We start from the raw sequence: 16,224 nt of genomic DNA on the forward strand, positions 1-16,224 counted from the left end.
GTCATGGGTGGAGTCCCACCAGGTCTCCATTATCCCAATGACGTCATAATTCTTTGCACTGAGCAGGAGGATGCCAGCTTTCAGGTTGAAAAACCCTTTGTCAGGCTGAGGAAGTACCTGCAGTTGGTATATGTGTGTGCTGTTCCTGGATGGAAGGAATAGTAAAGAGGCCAGAGGCCGGCATGCAATGCAGGCAAGAAAGCGAGTCAGTGAAAATGGAAATGGAGGCTTCAGGGGGTGAGGGTGGGGGGTAGGGGGATGTAGTAATGCAGGTAAAAGTGCAGAGGTACCTGGGGAGTCAGATGTCTGGCAGGTTGTAGTGCGTCAGACTTCCACTGTCTATACTGAGTCCATGAGTTGCTGTACCAGGAAGGCTGATGAAGTGCAGCTCATAGGCTCATCCATGAAAACTGGTTTGCAATCATCGAAACAGAAGTTGAAATGAAACAGTGCTGTTTCACAAAGTCCTACTATACACATGCAGTGAGGCTGCTCCAATGAGCTGTAATTACAGCACTTTAGGGTGGACACAATTAATTTTGGTAATTATTGCGCTCCAGCAGACTCCAGTGCTTTGTGTATCAGTGTCCCTGCACTGAAAAATGTTGGTGGGGCACTTTAGCTAAAGCTTGCTCAACAAGCTTTAGTTAAAGTGTACCTGCCTCCATATTTTAGCATGGGGATGCTGATACCCAAGACGCTCTCGGCACTTCAATTAAAGCAGCTCTTGGAGCCACTGTAATTGAAGTGTCCTTCACCCCCTCCCCCTGCCATTCCCAGAGCACATGTATAAATACCTTTAGACTGGGGGCTAAGCTGAGAGGTGCCAACCCGGGCAACTGAACCGAGCCTGGGGGCAGTGAGCCCAGTAAAGAATTTGAGTCCATATAAACATGAAGTCCAGATAACCTCCTTCCCAGGATTTTTTGTGGCCTTCAGAGGGTGTGAAACTGTGGTTGAAATGTACCCTACTGCTTTCCTTGCCCTCTTTTACATTTGCTACAATAATAGTGCAATCAAAAGCAGAAACAGCTCATCAGACTAGGCTAGATTCTTGACCTGGCACCATTTGGAAAGGACATCAGTAAGGAATGGGGATGGGAGCGGGAAGTGACACTGTTAAATGTGTGGGCAGGCTAAGGATGCTTCTCAGGCTAAGGATGCAGGAGCTCAGGAAGGACATGCCTGTCTTTCATTAACTCAAAATGACTCCAACGGTGACTTAAACTAGTGAAGTGTTAAGAATTTGGGATTATGTTCCCTAGCACCAATACTAATAATGGCAGTGTCAGAGTAGGCACATTACGAGGATATGTGCTGTGGATAGCTCCATTTTATAGATGGAGACTTGGTTATTTCTGCCATTCATTTCTGGAAGCCCAGAACCAGGCACATGCTACAGGGAAGACATGCTTTTTCATTTCAGTCAAATGGTCAAAATGCCAAGGTTTCCAGGATGGAGAACAACTCCTATTTTCCAGGACCATGTCATTTCCCCCTTACTGTTTTCAGAGTGAAATAGAAAGATGGTTTTCAATAGCTCAGTGTGTTTTCATTTGCCAGACATTTTAGGAGCCATCAAATGAAAGGCCAAAGGTGGAAGCTAAAATCCTTGTCCAAAGACAGGGGAGGGGGGAGATATCAGAGAAAAAAAATAAAATAAAAGCCCAAGTTAATTCTGAAATAAATCTTTAACTTCTAAACTGCAGACCCAGGGCCCTGGATACTGTTAATGAGCCATTAGCCCTGCCCTAATCACAACACTGCTTTCTTTTGTTCTCACACCCTACTGCTTTTTCTCAGCCGGAGACACTTGGACTTTCAGAAGTGACAGTGCTCTTCATGAGCATGTCTCATGCTGGTTATAATGGACACATCTGTGCTTGCAGTGTTTGTCCATCATATCCAGTGTTTGCTTTGAGCAGCACGATGGAGAGTGTGGGACAGCATGTGTGTGTATGTATATGTGAAAGCCGGGGTAAGGAGGTAGTGAGAATACAGACACTACTTAAAATCCCACTAAGCCATTATGTTTCTCAATACTGTATTTATTGCAACTCACTTTGTAGTTAGATGAATGGGATTTTTTTAACAGAATCTTATTTCTGATTGTTTTTCCTACAGCAAATCTGCTGACTCTTTGCTAAGGGCCTTGGACAGTAAGAGCACAGGTTACCCTTGGTGTGACCGGATAGTCTATTGAAATATGTACAAACTTTGCCCCATTAGAAATTGTTTAGCTATAGAACAAAAGCTATGATCTGGATTCTGTCTGTGCTAGTTTTACCCCTTCTATAACTCCCATTTCAAAGGATGAACATTTCCCAATAAATATTCAGAGTTTGTCTGACATAAGTGTCCAGGTTTTCTAAAGATGGTAGCCTCAACTTAGCTTTCATGTAGGCTCTTATCCTGCAGTGAAGTCTTTATGGGTGGATAATTGGTTCTATAAGTGACTGCCTATATGGATATCGTCTCAGAATTGGGTTTGTCCTATGAAGGTACTCCTGATTTTATACTTCCGTAGCTAAAAGAAAAATCAAGACCCATATCTAAAACTTGCTTTTCTTATAATCCTTGCAGCATAGAAAAATAATGATACAGTAAAACCCTAATTAGAGAAAGGGAATAGTAAAGTGAACAATTGTCTCTTTCAGTTTCTTTGCTCTTTTATTTAAAAGAGAAATAAGAAGGGGATTTCTCCTACCCTTATATATTTTAAGCATTGATCTCTCTTGTCCTGAAGCTGCATATCAGAATGACAGCATTTTACAATGATTTTGCACTCCCTTTGCAACATTTTTCAAGGATTATATGAGGCAGAGCAACAGAGCATTTAGATCTATGGTATGAAACATAATCCAAGTTAATTTTGGTTTTCTATGCCTTCTCCTATGAACAATCATACTGTCAGAGGCATAGTTGTGCAACTCCATGCCCAGGGCAGCTGGGTGATGCCCAGAGCACACAAAACATCAGCAAACTCTCCGTATGTCTGAAGAAGAGTGTTTGTGTCCAAAAGCCTGCAAAGAACTATTTTTCCAACTATTTAGTTGGTCCAATAAAAGATATCACTCAACCTTGTCTAGTTAACATTTATTAATTTATTACTTAATCATTATATTAGCTGGAGAAACAAGAAGTACTGTAGTTAAGGTTCTGTAACTCCATTTCAACCCCTTGTTTTTGATCCCTTACAGATATCTACATTTTTCATTATTCACTCTCAAAAGTCATGTGCTTAGGTTGTGCAAAAATGTTCCAACTATTCTTACAAAGGAGCAGGCAAACATTAAAAAAAATACAAGTCTTCCATTATTAAAAAAAAAACCAACCAACTCACATACTACTTTGAGTACATCTTTCATCAAAGTTGTTAGGATAAAAGGATAAAGGGACAAATTTCTTGCTGGCATAAATGGCTGAAACTCCATTAAAGTCGCTGGAGTTGTGCCAATTTGTACCTGCAGGAAATCTGGCTTGTAATTTGGCATTGAAATAATCTTTGTTGGGAAGAAGTGATTTGGTGAAAATTTGCTTTACTTTGACAAAGTTACAAACCTTTGGGAATAGCATTCTTATGCAATAGATTTTTCATGCATAAAATATTATATGGCCTAGTAAAGGGGGAGTTTAACTGGGTAGTGAAAAGCCAAAAAACTCTCTCCTCACAATTCTCATAAAGCAAGAAAGGATTACAAGACCAGATTGCCCACTAACTTCACAATTCACCCCCGGGAGAAGTCAGCACCTGTGGAACAGCAGAGACCCTCTTAGTCCATCTTTTCAGGGCTTACATGTTACAGAGATCTTATGTTGGTTCAGTATTTGAGGGAATCATTTTAGTAAGACTTGATTTAAAGACATCTTTTTAGGTAAGAGAGTTAAACTATGATAGCTATTGTTTGGTGCAAACCTTACTGTTTGTGGTTTGAGGTCAACCTGGAATATGTCTTTCCTGAGGACAGGCTGTAGCATACAGCCTCATTTCCTCATTTCAGTTGTAGCATAATACATTTTACTCTCCACCCCAAGAATTTGCCAAAAGTGAAATATCTTTTTCTGCCATATCCAGCATCCGTGACTTTACTGACATCTGGGTTGTATCTAGCTGAACATATAGTTCTACATACATTGCAAATATGCAAAATGAAAACCTTTTTGACTGTAAGGTAACCATGAAAATTTAATAGTTTCATCCTTTCTCAAATACTTGGTGATGTATGAGAGTGTATCCTGGAGAATCTGCTATCCTGCTTGTCTTCATTAGGGACAGACATTACACATAAACCTGTTTAAATGATCAAAAACTGGTTTAAACCTGAATAGAAGCTCAGTGCACATAAACCAGTTTGAAAATAGCTGAAACCTATTTGAGATAAACCTGGTTGAATGTAGTTATCGCTTCTCGGCCTCTTGAAGGCTCAGATTGAAGAATAAATGTTTTCGCTCAATCTTAATTGATTTGGCTCAAGCCAGTTTATGAAATGTCTGTCTCAAACCCCTCGCAAGTTTAAGATAAATCAGACTCCCCCAACATCTTGGCATACTGTCTGGGCTGGGCAGGGCTCTCTGCTCCACAGCAGGGCTGTCCCATCCCCTCTGCTCCCTGGCTGTAGCTCCAGCAGGGACTGCAGGCTGCTCACCCGTCTCCCCAACTCCCTGCTAAGCAGGAATTCCCCTCTTCCCCTCTGCCTTGGGGACAGGTGTCTGTATATTAGCTAGCAGACCACATGCTGGCTATGGTCTGTGTTGAATCAACAGGCAGAATCAACAGGTAGCTGGTAACGTCCCTTTGTTATTTTCTTAATGGGATAATAAGCACTGAGTTAAGGGTGATAAACACTGTTATCAATTCCCTGCTGGGCTAATCAGAGCCTCCTTCTGGGGCCTGGCCATACCCCTCCTCAGCTCAGTGCTATGGAAGGAAGGGAGGGCTGTTCTAGCATCACCCTCCTCCCCCCAACCGGCTTCTAGCCTGAGCCACTGCAGGCATGTGCCTGCATTTCTAGGATGTCTGTACAGTTACAAAGTGATTTAGACTAGCCAGGTTAGACTAACCTCAAAAGCTTGAATCAATTCAGGCTCAGGCTTTTTGAATGTCTGCCCCTAGCCCATATGCCCAAGCAAGATGGTTTTGTACTGAGCGTTTGCACAGTGAAAGGAGAGCAAATTATCAATGAGATACTGGACTCATGATGCTATTTTACTGACAGGTCAGTGTCAAGCAGGCAGGAAGAGATTAATTTTGAAACATCTGGGTGCAGATTTTAGTCACATGAACCTGCTATTAGGCCTGATTGAACCTCAGTTGAAATCAATGAGTGTTTTCATTAATTTAAATGGAAGTTGAATAAAAATAATTTTTGACAACCGTTTGCAAATTCTAGAGCCCCCATTTATATAGGCAACAAAATAATGTAGGGTTGAATATGGTGGGGGAATGGGACAGGACTTTGGGTACAGGCCTTGTCGATGTAGTATATAAACAGTGGCATTCCATAATAGCTTCAGGAAGCCCCGAGTCTCAGATACCTGCTTGAAATAAAACTTCTTTGCTGCTTGCCCCTTCTTTCACAGAGTTGCTGACTTGCTGTCCATGTCTAAGGTGCCCGCCAACCCTGTATATGAAAGGTGGCGCTGACCTAGTTGGCACAGTACTATTCTGTGCTATTCCTGGCTGGAGCTAGAGCTATCACTTTCAAAAGCATTTAGTTCACTCATGGCTATAAAAGAGCAATTACCTCACATTTTACTTCTCTTACTGTATTATCTTTCTCAAGCCCCTTGTTTGCTCTGTCTTACCTTCATGTCCTCCTTTAACTGCGGGCCAGCTGCAAACTGTGTTTTGGCCTGGAACCTTGGAATGGGCCTTTAGTCGTGTTCATTACACCAGCAAGGGGTTTGGCCCTTATATGGATTCTATGTGCTGGGAGATTATGTTTAGATTGAAATGCTTTCTGTTTTCTTTTAAAGGTTTAGTAGTTTAAACATGTAACATGAAAGAATCTCAACTGATAAGTACAAGTGAAAGATAAAAGGTGTTCTTGGAAGAAACTTAAAAGAAACCTTTTTGGGTTTCTGAACTCACCACTGACTGCTTTATACATCACCACCTGATAACAAGCAAGGGATTAGAAGTCTTGAGGGCTGTAGAGCACTCCATTTTCACAGCAGATCAGCACAAAGTTATTTTGCACAGATGTTTCTGTAATTGTGATACACTGGGAAAATTCTCCATGTTCAAACTTCAATGGCTCCCAGACTCACACTTCCACTTGTGTGTTGTGGTGGTCCAGCCCTAATACTCTGGGCTGTAATGTAAACCATGTGGTAACATGTCTGGCTCAAACTGTTAAGGTTTTTTTTCCTCCTTCCTATGTTTTCCACACATCTTTAGATATGGGCCTTTGTTTCTATGTCTATGTTTTAAAAGATTTACAAAACAGGGGAAAATGAAGACCCAGAGCAGCTTATGGGATTACTTATGTAGGAAGGGCCTAATTGAAATCCATTCAGTTTGGTAGTGATCAGAACTTGTTATCCTGTGATGTCTTCAGTGACCTTTGTGTGGTGCCAATTAAAGCTGGTGGGGCTACTTGTAGGGAACAACTTATTTAATTGTTTAATTTAGTTGCTTCCTCCTCATGTTTGCAAATTATTTGTGAAGAGACTTTATGCTTTAAAAATATACTTATATTTGAACAAATAAAAGATGCAGATATATTTTGACTTATGGATATGGTTTGTGAGCTATTTATTACAGCTATTATCCTCTTATTGCAAGAACAACAATATCAAATGGCTCTTAGCACTTTTCCTCAGTAAATGTCAAAATACTTTACAAAAGAAGGTCATTATAAGCTATTCATAATCAAATATTTGTTCTTTGTGATTGGCTACTCAAGCTGTATCATACAGCTTTTTAATGGATGATTTTTAACCCTATGTGAGCGTGTTCTTCTAAGCCACACAACAAGATGTTATAGCTTTGTTTTCCCTTGTTTTGGTGTTAATCTCACCAGTAATGACTTTGATGGGAGTGATTAAAGGGGGACACCACACGAGAGGAGCGCTCACTTAGTTTTAGTAACGAGCATCAACAATGCCCGCTCACAAGAAGTGCAACTCTGCTAGCTGTCAGCTATAGGTCCCTCAGCTGGCTCTCCCTACATGTTTCCAATTCATGTATAAGTCCCACAATAAACACTCACTGAGTGGACGTTTGCAAGCCCACCCTGCTTATCAATTCACAGCAGCAACATCCCTGTCACAGATATGGATGAAGCTGCAATCATCTGGCTGAATCAGCAACTCGTCTTCCAATGGGTTGGATGCCCAACACTCGCTGCTTCAACAAGAAGTTCTTGACGAATCTCTCTCTCATTGCCTGTGTCTCCATGCAGGCTGCTTGCTGTCTCTGGTCCCTTCTGGGGAAAAGCTGATTGCACCAACAGTCCTTTATATAATGTTTCCACCCAGCTGTTGTCAATCTCTGGTTGTCCACCACCAGCCGGGAAGACTTAATTGGGAATGAAGCCTTTAGTTATCTCAATCTGCTTGAGCATCTCATCACTGTCAGAAAGTAATGGGCACTTCACCAAAGTCCATAGTGGGTATCCTGGATGGGCAAACAGTCAATATGTCACCCAGTTCCATGGGTCTGACAGAAAGTTCTCAACAAATTGGGTGCTTTTCCTGAACATTTCCATAACGGGCAGTGTCTCCCTGTTATACCCTACGAAGTGCTTTCAAGGTGGTTCACCATTTGTATTGCAAGGGCTTTTACATATATGTAATTGCATGAGTGTTAACATAACTACCTTTCTGTGAAACTTTTGATCTAAAAAGGCATCACCTGTACATATATTAGTAGAAAACAAACAAAGGGAAATTAAAAAATCCAATTAATTCAAATTCAAATTTTTTCCTCTCCTCCCAGTCCCAATTAAAGGGATATATATGGATATACAATATGGCTGCTTATAGACACACAAACCCCGCCAACAAAAACAAAGCAAACCACCCCTTCTCCCCCAACCCCTCCCGTCTCTTTACTTTGAGTTCTGCATTCCCAGAAGAGGCATCATATTAGTTGGACCTAGCTCACCCAACATCTGTATAGATTGGGCGCTTTACTGGGGCTTCTGTGATGCTTTTAGCTAATTGCTGATTGACCCAGCTTTAGAAAAAAGTGCCAAAAGCCCCACTGAAGTGCCTGTTCTGTACAGACACTGCAGCACGGGTAGAAGTAACATACTGCTTCTTCCAGTAAAGCTCATTTTGGTTTATTTGTTTTTTTCCACATCTGTCAGCAGCCTATATTCATCACTCCAGTTAGTCATCCTCTCTCCCATGCAATGGGTAACATTCACATTACACTACACATGGATCAGAGTTACCAATCTAGACTTTATTTTTTTACTGATAATCTGCAAATTTTTACTGTTATAAAACTCTTTTAATGACAGATGTTTAACAGGATGTAAATGTAGTCCTTCTGCCAGGTCCTGGGAAGCAGCAACTGGCACCACGCTGCTATACTTCAGGGGGGCCCCTACTCACTCAACACCCTGACATCTTCATCCACACCCTGCACTATGCTGATCCCCACAGCCCTAACTTAGTCCTGCTATCCCTATCCCAGTTGTACTGCTCTCCTCCCTGTCTTGCCCAGTGCCTCAGACTCTCCAGGACTGTGCAACCCTGCCTATCTTGGAGGCAAGCAACTGATTGCAGGCCAGCAAGATGCAGTAGCAGCATGAAGCTGAAGGGGGAAAAGGATCTATGGGGGCATCTGTGGGCCACAAAACATGATGGAAAGCACCCTAGAGGGCACTGAGCTTCACCACTGCTTAGACACAAGGTGGTGCTACTCTGCTCTGTCCATCAACATTTGCATGCAGTCTCATTCAGCAAATGATCTTGAATTAAGCTCATTATTTCTTAGGGTTTTGTTTTGTTTTTTAAAGCTAGTCTTTTTCTTTTTTTGATAGACAGTTGGTAACCCTGACAGAGCTATGCAAAGTATACAGTTTCAATTAACTATAATAGTGCTGGCCCCCTGTACATGCAGTCCTTGGCTTCCTACTCACATCCTCTAATATGGCTGCCCAGCTTCAGTCATTTTACTCCTCTCCCTGACCTTGGGCTAGGCACCATTCAAGTTTGAAACAAATATAATTGCTAGATTAGTTTAAATAACAGTGTGCCCTTCAAGGCTTATAAAATTGTGAATAACATTTTTGTTAAAATAGCGAATGATTCACGGACAATTTGAAAACAAAAGGTACAAGTGTATTCAATAACCTGTTCACAATGATTAGTGTGGCTAGATCTAATTTACAGGCCTAGCAGATGATTGAACACAGCTGGCCAACGAATTTGCAAAACTTTTTTTTTATTATTCTTTTTGTAAAAATTTGACATTTTTAGAAAAACACAGGGAATGTGTTCAATTTAGAGAGTTTAACTGCAATATTTTTTCACAAAAATGACATTATGACAAAATGTAAAACTATAACAATTAAAGTTTGTAATTAGAACTTCAATGGAACATCTTTCATAACAACAAAGGACACACCTGGAACAATTATATTAAAGAAAGAGGATGTCTCTCTGTCTATGTTTACATGCAGATTATTATTATTTGATATTAGGGGCTAGATCTTACTCCTTAATTCTGTTTTCCCATCTCTGTAATGCAAAACAAAATGGTGGCCTCTGTACCCGGTGCAGATATCCATATACTACATCTTTACATCCCCTGATGTTTTATAGGAGAGTCAGGTATATGGTGCAAAGGATGTAGGTTCTGATCAAAATCTTGTTAAGAACTGTTGCGTTTGGGTAAAATTAAAGGAGCTGCAAGGCAACTTGTATTCTGTTAGGAATTAAGCTGATCCCCACCATCAGCTCCAGGAATGCTCACCTTTTTCCCTACACTGTAAATAGTCTATAACTGTCAAAGACATAGGTAACTTAGTCGGGTTTATATTTTCTCTAAGTTGAAGAAAAGATTCACGTTCTAACAAAATCTATAATAATGACATTTTCAAGTTCTTTTTACCCATTTTTTTCCTTTGCAACCTATGTCTCCTACTCCAAGATACACAGAAGCTTGTGATAATTAATTAGCACTTAAGCATCTATGACATAATCATTAATCACAACTTAATATCATACAGAGAAAATAAAACAATAGTCACTTCTTGACTTTTAAACAAGAGTTACATTCATTTAAAAGTCTAAATAAATTCTCTCTCTTCCCTGAAAACGTATTCCTACAAGAAGCAACAGGCCTATTGAATCACTTAAGTGCTTAGTCTACAATTCATGTGCTTTGCCTTTGAAGCATAAATTGGATATGTGTCTTGGAAAGGACCTTTGGGATCTTGTGCAAACAAATCTGAAGACAATGCTTTGCTATAATGATGTTTGTGTTTACTTTGTGAGCTGCAGTGGAAGCCTAGTAACCACTGGAAAACATTCATCTTTCCAGTATATTCACCTATAATGGTGAGCGATCAGACATGGCAGAAATGAACTGATATGATCTTTCAGTATAATTCATGGCCTGGAGATTAATATAAACTGAGAGAGAAACCAGCACACTACAACAGCATGAGTGCTGGAAGCTGTTTGCTAAATGTGGATCTAAAAGAGAGCGCAAATACTCTAACTAGGACTACGAACAATGGACTCAAGCTGCAGCAGTGGAAATCTAGGTTGGATATTAATTGGAACTTTCTAAGAGAGTAATCAGACATTTGAACAAGCTGCCTAAAAAGTTGTTAATGTCCACCCCTGGACATTTTTAAGAGCAGAGGTGGAGAAAGACCTAAGTATACTAGTTGATCACAGGATGACTACAAGTTACCAGCGTGATGTAGTTGTGAAGAAACAAATCAGAAGAGGTATTTCTGGTAGATACATGGACATATTGATTATGTTGTGAGCTGTTGATGATGTAGTGCAAGGCTCTGGTTCAGACCCCCTAATTTTCATGGGGAATTAGCACATAGCTTATGCACCATGGAGGAACATTTTACTCTTTGTGCAGAACCACAAAGCCCTCAAGTTCATTTTCATAGGCAGAACTTCAGCTAACTCCAGCCACAGATTAGAACAGTGGTTTTCAATATTTTTTCATTTGCAGACCCCTAAATGATTTTGAATGGAGGTGCAGACCCCTTTGAATTGTAAGTGTAGGTATTCGCATATTTTGATCCATTCATCTTTCACAGACTGCTTAGACGTAGTCTGTGGACCCCAGCCACTGTATTAGAGCACTTGCTGAGGAGAGGGGAGACCTGGGTTCTAGACTTCCTCTTAGCCTGAGGTGGATTTGAGCCCACAGCAACTAAGTCTCAGTGGAGTAGCCTGATCACTAACTTGTGAGACAGGCATGACTATGAACACATTTAATTCCCTTCTTCTTGGAACTGGGCAGCCAAGAATCTGAGTCATGAGATCAGATGAGGGGCCCTGATTTCTGGCTCTTGCTCCCAAGGTTGTTATGCATCTTACCCAAAGATTATGCCAAATGAATCATATACACTGGTGCATATCTGGATTTTTGCCAATATAAGTCATGGCAACATTGTGGATTACATGTTAATGACAAACGGCAGGATCTGCCCCCATGGAGTTATATCACTGCAAGTGGGAGGGGGCATTGGCTTGCAGGGCAGTGCACAGTGTGATCTGAGAACAAATGGTTCAACAATCTTTAGTATGAACATCTTCCCACACTTTGCAACCTAGGTGCATAGTGAGAGAGGTCAGAGACAAAGGTCAGGAGAGATTTGACAGGGAAGTGGTGCTGGCTTCTACCCTGGGGGTCTTTAAGAGGAGGCTTGATGCCTACCTAGCTGGGATCATTTGAGCCCAGTTTTTTCTCCTGCTCAGGAGGCGGGGGTCGGACTTGAAGATCTACAAGGTCCCTTCCGACCTGACTTCTATGATTCTATGACAGCTGCTGCCACATGGTTTAGGGAATGGGGCTAATGGTAGAGGGCTGGAGAATCTGAGTGATATATATCTGTGGCCTTGTTTCTTCTGAGCAGTAAGTCAAACACTATGAGGTTTTGAAGGCTTTCTAAATACTGTAGTGTGAACATCTACTTCAGCTTCACTGGTAGGGAGCTCCAGGCAGGTTATGCCTGCTCTTTGTTCCAAGGCGATTCATGCAGTTCTTCCAGTGACCCTGGAATCAGCCTTTTGTCCATAGTTTCATAGTTGGTAGGGTCGGAAGAGCAGATCATCAAGTCTGACCCCCTGCCATGGGCAGGAATGAATGCTGGGGTCAAATGACCCCTGCAAGGTGATTATCTAGCCTCCCTTTGAAGACCCCCCAGGGTAGGAGCAAGCCAGAAGTTGGTTCCAAATCCTGGCCACCCTGACTGTGAAGCAGTGCCTCCTGATATCTAGCCTGAATCTACTCTCAGTCAACTTAAGGCTGTTATTCCTTGCTTTCCCGGTACTGCTCAGGGAAACAGGGACTCTCCCATTGCCTGCTGGTCCCCCTTGGCAAGTTTATAGATGGACACCAGATCCCCTCTCAGCCTTCTCTTGTGGAGGCTGAACAGGTTCAGGTCCCGTAGCCCCTCCTCGTAGGGCCTGCCCTGCAGCCCCCGATCATGTGAGTGTCCTCCTCTGGACCCTCTCCATGCTGTCGACATCCCTCTTGAAGTGCGGTGCCCAGAACTGGATGCAGTACTGCAACTGCGGCCTGACCAATATCGTATAGAGGGGGAGGATCACCTCCTTGGATGTGCTCGTGATGCATCTGTGGATGCATAACAAGGTCCGGTTGGCCCTACTGACCGCGTCCTCACATTGGTGGCCCATGTTCATCTTGGAATCAATAATGACTCCAAGGTCCTTTTTTGCCTCTGTGCTGATGGAGAAGGGAGTTCCCCAGCCTGTAGGTATGCTGCTGGTTCTTCCTCCCCCGGTGCAGCACCTTGCACTTGTCAGTGTTGAAACCCATCCTATTCTCATCTGCCCACCCCTGTAACCTGTCCAGGTCTAGTTGTAGCCTGCCCCTCCCTTCTAACGTGCCCACTTCTCACCACACCTTAGTGTCATCTGCGAACTCGAACAAGGTGCTTTTCACCCCTTGTCCAAGTCACTGAAGAAGATGTTGAACAGTGCGGGTTTGAGGACCAAGCCCTGGGGAACCGTAATGTCCACATACCTCCAGGTTGAAAACGACCCATCCACCACCACTATCTGGGTGCAGCCCTCCAGCCAATTTGTGACCCATCTGACTATGTAGGCTTCAATGCCACAGTCACCTAATTTTTTGATGAGAATGGGGTAAGAGAGTGTTGAAGGCCTTCCTAAGGTCCAGAAAGACTACATCCACTGCGACACCTGCATCCAAGGATTTTGTGACCTGGTCATGGAAGGCCACCAGGTTGGTCTGACAGGATCTGCCTCTAATGAACGCATGGTGGTTGCCCCTAAGCATAATCTTTCCTGCTGGTCCCTCGCAGATGTGCTCCTGGATAATTTTCTCAAAGAGCTTTCCCAGGATCGAGGTAAGACTAACTGGCCTATTGTTTCCCGGGTCCTCCTTCCTCCCTTTTTTGAAAATGGGGACCACATTGGCCTTTTCCAGTCCTTTGGCACCTTGCCAGAGCACTATGAGTGCTTGTAAAGCTGTGCCAGGTGTCCTGCAATGACCTCTGCCAATTCCCTCAGCACCCTGGGATAGTTAGGACCTGCTGATGTGAACATGTCTAGTCCCACCAGAAGTTCCCTGACTAGGTCCTCACTGACCCTGCGCCTGGCTGTGCCTGTCTTGGGACCGTCCGGGATCCCGGTGGGGGAGGATGGCCTGGTCCCTGCTCAGAAAAATGGAGGCAAAGAAATTGTTAAGGAGGTTAGCTTTGTTGTCTGGTGTGACTACCAGATTTCCAGTTTCATTCCTTGTGAAAAAACGAAGTGTCTAAGTTAGGTGCTTCAAGGTGTGCTGTGGGTTCAATGCACCCCCACTGATTATTCTAAAAACTACAGTTACTGTGTGACATGCCAAATCTTTGCAAGGATGAGTTAAGTGGCCAAGAATTTCATGCAAGAAATATCGTTGCTTTTGACATGGAGGCCAAGTATAGTTTCCCCAACGCTTATATATCAACTTGACATCACAAATGTGCTTCTGAGCTTTTTCTGAATAAAAACTGAAAGTAATGTTGGGTTCTGGCTTGGTTGGATGTATGTCACTTATGAATTCAGACTGAGAATACAAAAGCTGAACCTTAAGACCTAAAAGACTGATTCCTAAAGTCGCTCTGTCCTGGCTTTATGCTGTCTCCTCTCCACTTCTCTTGTAGCTGGACTGTATAACCTCAGGCTTCCTTCAGTCCTTGTAAAGTGCCATTCACCTCAGACCTGACCTGCAGCAGCCCTTCCTGTTGCCAACCTGTAGTAAAATTTATTGCACTATTTTATCAGATTACATGAGGCAATGCAAGCAATTTTTCCACTGCTATCTGATTGTGATCAAACAACTCTGTATCTGTACATTGAGCAAAGTTATATTGGGTACTATTGAACATTTTTGACCTGTAAAATCTACTGGTCACGTACTTGTTTGACAAGAAGTAAATAACAAATATTTAAACTGAAAGTCTGTCAGAGACAATGCTTGGGAAAGTCGCATTTTTATACATCAGGACTGTGCAGTATCTTTCTGATTTATAGTTCATCCCCTTGACGTTATTTTTGTTTATGGGGTAATTTCTGCAATCAGTCTTAAAATGCATGCCCCCCCACATCAGTAATCAGGGATGAAGAAGATTAAATAACAATGTAAACCAAACTTTTGCATATGTTTGTGCAGTGTCAGTTTGTATTTTTTGTAAAAAATTTGATACATCAGAGAGATCTTCATTTTACTTGTGTGACAAAATATACGAAAATCATTTCCTAACATTCACAGATATTTTAAAGACATCTCTAAGTTCAGTGTTTGTCAGAACTTTTTACATAAAAAGAAAACTAGGATTTCTTATGGCTAAGGTACTTTCATGGACCCTGTGTGACTGCATAGTACATTTGTGACTGCACTGCCAGACCACTGATTTACAGTTGCTTCTTAAATCAAGGTGCCTAATGTTTAGGCCTTGCAACATGCAAGTGGAGACACCTAAAAGACTTGTCTAAGTTCTCAGGGAATGTGTCTACATGAGACATTTATTGCAGAGCTGCCTAAATAACTCCACAGTAAGGTCTCCGCATCTATACATGAGGTCTTATTAGGCTGCAGTAAACTAATAAATACTTCCTGTAGGTTAGAACAAGTACTATCCTGTGGCAGCGTTATTTACTGTGCAGCAATGCACATGTAGATGCTGACATGGCTGGCTGATGTATGAGGGTGCTTTAATGGGGGTGCTGCTGCTGGCTAGCCCCACCATGAAGCATCTTCACGCTCCAGCCCCTTCCCACCCCCCCAAAGCATGTTGAGCTGTGTTGGAGCAACCCCAGATTAGTAGGCTGGTCCTCTGGGTCCCCTACGAGCTGTGGCTGCTGCTCCAGCCCAGCTCAGCATGTTGTGGTGCTAGGCACATGTTCAAACAGTGTGCCTGGGGGGAATAAACTCCAGCATGATATACTTCGCATTAATCATACATGTAGGTGCACCCAGGAAATCTGAAGCAAACTGAAGCAAGAAAACTGAAGCAAGTTTGGCACCTGTTTAAACCATTGTACTATAGTCTAATATTTTTTTAGGTAGAACAAAAAGTAGAGGGTGCACTTTATACTATATTTTAGGCTGAAAGCCAAATACCATTCCTGTTTAAAACAGCGCAGATCTTACATATGTCAGCTATAGTCAGTGGAAGAATTCTTATGGAAGGTTTTTGAAACTATGAACCAGTAGTAAATAATGAACACTTTAATGAGCTTATCTCTTGTCTATTGCTTTACTGTGTATTGTCTAGTTTGCTATGTATTCCATAAAAATAATACACTATTTAGCAATAAACTTTATAAATGAGAAATATAAACACCAAAATAGCACTAGCAACTTTTATTCGGTAGTTAAATTCAAGGGGAGTTTTGCACATACAGGCTGCATCTACACATGTGCTTAATTGCGGAGTGGACTAATTAGCTGCGGAGTAAAGTATCACAATCTGAATGGTTGCTAGATTAGTGTTTTCACATTATACAAGCTTCACTCCTTTCTCCCCAGTCCTCTGACATTAT

At 42.1% G+C, this 16,224-nt stretch overlaps 1 long non-coding RNA gene across 1 annotated transcript in view; it reads right to left on the reverse strand.

Moving 5' to 3' along the window:
- LOC109311621 overlaps nt 1–15,083 on the reverse strand; it is a 17,580-nt gene extending 2,497 nt beyond the window's left edge. The window contains exons 1-2 of the long non-coding RNA XR_002101549.1: nt 15,074–15,083; nt 9,674–9,675 (exon numbers count right to left, since the gene is read on the reverse strand). This is a non-coding gene — a long non-coding RNA (uncharacterized LOC109311621). The remainder of the gene's footprint in view (nt 1–9,673; nt 9,676–15,073) is intronic.
- Between the last annotated feature and the right edge of the window lie 1,141 nt (nt 15,084–16,224).

Source organism: Crocodylus porosus, unplaced genomic scaffold (assembly GCF_001723895.1).
Source record: "Crocodylus porosus isolate Cpor-Errol unplaced genomic scaffold, CroPor_comp1, whole genome shotgun sequence".
In the NCBI taxonomy this organism is placed as follows: Eukaryota; Metazoa; Chordata; order Crocodylia; family Crocodylidae; genus Crocodylus; species Crocodylus porosus.